Source organism: Manihot esculenta, chromosome 4, assembly GCF_001659605.2.
Source record: "Manihot esculenta cultivar AM560-2 chromosome 4, M.esculenta_v8, whole genome shotgun sequence".
NCBI classification, from domain to species: domain Eukaryota; kingdom Viridiplantae; phylum Streptophyta; class Magnoliopsida; order Malpighiales; family Euphorbiaceae; genus Manihot; species Manihot esculenta.
In genome coordinates, this window is record NC_035164.2 from 32700162 (window position 1) to 32705391 (window position 5230).

Sequence of the window (5230 nt, forward strand, 5' to 3'; positions counted from 1 at the left end):
TATAATAATATATAGTGATATTTTCAGAAAACACACAAAAAAAATATTTTTTATGGACAATAGAATAAAATATTTAAATAATTGTATTATAACTTTTTATTATTATAATTAAATAACTTAATTAAATGTTATTAATTTAATATAATTGTAAAAAATATATGTATCTGAAAAATAGTCTTTTTTTTATTAATTTAAAATTTTTATATAAAGAATTACTTTGCAAAAATAACTATCATTTTTTATTTATTGTTTTCATAAGCTCCCGTCATTATTTTACATTATACTTTTTATTTAATAATTCAAAAGTGGATTGTAAGGAAAAAGTATATATACTTACCCATTGGTTCCCCTAAATAGACTGATCATGTGGGAAACTTTATCAGTATCCGACAAAAAATTAGAAAGTGAAAAATCAGCAACCTGAATCAATAACGATTCATATAAATTGTTAAATTTTTTTTAACATATAATTTTATTTTTATTTTTTTAAAAAAAGAATGTAATAAATTTATTTATTTATATTTAAATTGTAAATTGATAAAATCACACAAATTTTTCAATAATATCATAAAAATCTTAAAATTTAGGTTAAAGTTTAAATGATGCTGATTATATATATAATACCTTCACATTAAAATTATTATCAATAGAAATATTATCTACTTTCATATTTTCATATATAATTTTCAATTTATTTAAATAAAAATATACAAGTAATAAGAGTTTAAAAGGATTTAATTAAAAAATATATGTATACTTTGAACAATTATTTATAGCATAGAAAATCAGCTTTTTTTTCAAAAAAAGAAAAATCATGCAGAAAGATAAAAATAAAAATAAAAATTAAGTATAATCAAAATTTATTTTCAGATTTTGGATGGGTGACATGCTTCTCAAAAATGTTGAACAACTAGTTTGCTAAAAAATTAAAATTCAAAACTCTGCAAACCATGAAAATTATAAATTTAATCTAAATTTAAAAATAAAATATTTATAGTAGACTAGAAACTGAAAACATATTTTGACACTAACAGAGTAATAATAATATTAATGAGTTTTTATTAGTTATGGCAGACCATAGAAAGATTAAAAACAGGTTCGATTGTTTTCAATAGAAGTCTCCATAAGTACATACACACAATATATATAATTAAATATTAATTTATTTTTTTAATTGTTTATATTAAATATTAGTTTTATCGCTATATGTATTAAAATAATAGACACTCTGAATAAATAAATAAGAAATAATTGATTGATAAGGAAATGGATGAATCCTTGTGAATAATTGACATTGATTAATTTACCACCATCAATATTATATACGTTGATGGGTAGTTGGGAGATGTGAATGATAGATAATAAACATATTTTTTAAGTTTTATAATATTTATTAATTGATACAATTATAAAATATCATCAGTAGAGAAACTAAATAATAAATATTTTTATTAAATTAAATGATCAATCAATGATATTATTTTATATTATAAAAATTAAATAATAAAATATTAAATAAAAATTAATTAAATAATTAATAAATAAATTTTTTAAAATATAATAAATATTTTAATATATTATTTTAAATCAAAAGATAATTAATGAGTTTAATCGTATTACATAAATTAAATAATAAAATTCCGTTGAAAATATGGATTTTATTAAAATTCACACTGGCCAAGAGGCTTTCGGCTTTACTTGAGAAGGCTAGATTTGTGAAAAGACATGAATCCTGAAGAGCTGACCCAACAAGCAAAGACCGTTTCAGCAGTTGGGGGACTTTCCGAAGCCATGAATGAAAATTAAAAAACCAACGACGGACGGGGAGCTCCATCCTATTGAATTTAAAACTAAATTAAACTGAATGAATAAAAAATTAAAATTTTAATATTTATAAAATTAAATTAAATTATTATTAATTAAAAATCAAATAGATTCCATCCGTTTAAATTTTTAATAATTTTTTTATTTTTTATATTTTATTTTTAATATTTTAAAATTTAATTAAAATATTAAATTTAATTTCTCTCCATTATTAAAAGTAATATACTATTATTATTGAACGATTTAATTTATTTTTTTAATTTTTTTAATTAAAATCAAATTCAATTAAAAAATAATTAAAAATTTTAAAATAAAAAATTAAATTAAACTGAGTCGAAATAAATAAAAAATTAAATTAAAATCTTAAATTAATTTAATTCAATCAATTGTTTTTAATTTGTATAAAATATTACTCCCTTCTACTCTCCATTATCATTCCTCGGGAGACTTCAATTATCTGTAACAAAAATTTCCATTTTAACACACATTGGACGATCGTTCAAGTTTTTTTTTTTTTTTAAAAAAAAGTCCAAATAGATTTAATTAGTTTGATTATTTTGGGAAAAATATCTGAATTTTATCTTCAAATTCAAATAAGTCATAGTTTATTAAAATGTTATTTAATTTTATAACAGTAAATATTTTTTGTGATTTTTGAATAATAAAAAATATTTATAATTTTTAATTAAAAAAATTAAGAATAAAAATGATGAGGAAAAATTACTATAATATTTTTTTCACTTTTTTTTAAAATACAATTGTTTAATCATTCTATTAATATTTTCATTAGTCAATTGACTAAATAATTTATAATAATAAAATATGAATGACATTTTAATATTTTATTTAAAATATTGGAGATTAAATTTAAAAATATATTTATGACATTTAACAGATTTTATCAATATATATAACAAAATGGCTAAATAGTTACATCTTAATATAATAACTAACATTTTAATTAATTTTAAAAATTATATGAATGAAATAATAATTTTTTTAAAAATTAAAGCACTTAATAGTAATTTTCATTAGTGAATATAATACCATTTAGTTGTCATCGTGCTAGTCCCATGTATCCTTCAAAGGAATGACTGCTTCAAGAATTTAAATTATCTACTTGACATAGAATAATAAAAAAGTTAAACATCAAGTGTAAAAATTGTTTAAAAAATACACTATACTAAAATTGTACACATGCATTTGCAATCCAAATATTAAAAAGATAGAATAAATTTAATATAATTAGACCATGAAATCTGTATTTATAGGTAAATAAAAATACTTTTTTACTATGATTAAAAAAAGAGTATTATAATCTCCCATAACTTTCAAAACTCTAATTCCGATTTATTTTTTGAAATATCTTATAATACAGGCAAAAGCATGTGCTTCCAACATAAATTTTTATTTTTTAATTCAATTCGGATCATATCATAAAATTTTACGAATCAGATCACAATTCGATTTATAAGAAAATGTATTTAAATTTTAAGCCACATAATTAACACAAATAATAACTTCTTAATTTTTCTTTATTAATTATAAAAAGATTTCACAAATAATAACTGTAACATCCTCAAATTCATAGTTAGAAATAGTGACATCACTAAGTATGAGATAAACTATTTCATTATTAAAGCAAATGACATTAGAAGAGTTACTAACTTATCCCAAACTACTTAGGGGAGATACTGGTATAAGTCTAAACTGCTAATAATTGAATTATAGAAAACTCAAATAAAAAAAAAGACATATTTAGAAATAAAGTAGACAATGTGATTAGCGAGTTGGAAACAAGTCATTTTCGAGAGATGCTTAGGGTTATCCGATGTGCTCACTTAAGATTTTTGTTAAAATCCGATATGGTTACCTGAGTGAAATGGATTTTTAAAGCCTAAAAGTATAATTTAGGAGATCAATTTATGAATATTAAAAGTTAAAAACTAAATTGAAACATGGTAAAGAGTTTAGTAGGTTGAAGTATGAATATAAAAAGTTTAAAGGTACAATTCAATTTTATTTCTTTATTTTTTCACCTCTTCAACTTAGCCCCTCCATGTGTTATCTAAATAAACTCAAAATAAGTGACCAAGCAAAAAAAAAAAAAAAGGTTACCTTCTTCATTTTGGAAGTCTTGGCCGAAATTCCTCCATAGTTAGGAATAGTGATATCACTAGATATGAGCTAGGTTATTTCATTATTAGGGCAAATGACATTAGGAGAGTTACTAGCTTACTTCGAACTACTTATGGGAGGTTTTAGCATAACTCTAAACTGTTAATAATTGAATTATAAAAAATTCAAATAAAAAAATAGATATATCCAGAAATAAAATAGACAGTGTAATTAGCAAGTTGGAAATAAGTCATCTTCGGGAGATGCTTAGGGTTACTTGACGTATTCACTTGAGATTCTTGTTAAAATCCGACATGCTTACCGAAGTGAAATGAATTTCTAAAGCCTAAAAGTATAATTTAATAGGTCAATTTATGAATACTGAAAGTTTAAAAACTAAACTAAAACATGGTAAAGAGTTTAGTAGGTTGAAGTATGAATATGAAAAGTTTAAAGGCAAAATTCAATTTTAGTCCTTCATTTTTCCACCTCTTCAACTTAGTCCCTCCATGTGTTATCTAAATAAACTCAAAATAAGTGACAAAACAAAAAGAAAATGTTTTCTTCTTCATTTTGGAAGTCTTGGCCGAAATTTCTCCATGAAAGAACAAATGCGACTTTAATTTTCTTTATTTCCACCAAATCTAAGCTGATTTATTGACTAAATCAACTCTTTTCTTCAACCAAAGTTTATCCTCATACCAAAGATAAAAAAAATAAGCTATAAATTGAAATATTTAAAGAAGAAAAAAAATTAGAATTGCAAGTATTCAAAACTTCAAAGCCAAAGAAATTTCAAAGGAAAGGAATTTTGCAAAAATGTTTAGTGTTTGTATGGTTTTTTATTTTTCTTTGATTTTCTCGTGAATATGTAAAATTAAAGATTGATTTTGCATGCTGAAAATGTTGTTTTGATAGTATAAATAGATAATATAAATGTTGGAATGTTATTTTAAATACTTAAAGTAAAAAAATTTAATATGAGAGTTAAAAGTACAAACCTGACAATAAATTTTAATAGGGCTGTCTATGTTAGTAGTTTCATAATTCACTATGTACTTATTGAAATTAGACTTAAAATACACCAAATGAAAATTAAGACAAAGAGCTAAATTTTTATATGTGATGATAATAAGGAAAAAATAAGGATAATGTTGTTATGAAATATGTGCTAAATTAAAGAATAATAAAATATTAAATGACAGTTGATAGTATAATTATAAATATATTTTTTATATATACTACAGATTGAAATATTGATAAAACAGCACAAGTATAGTAATTAAGT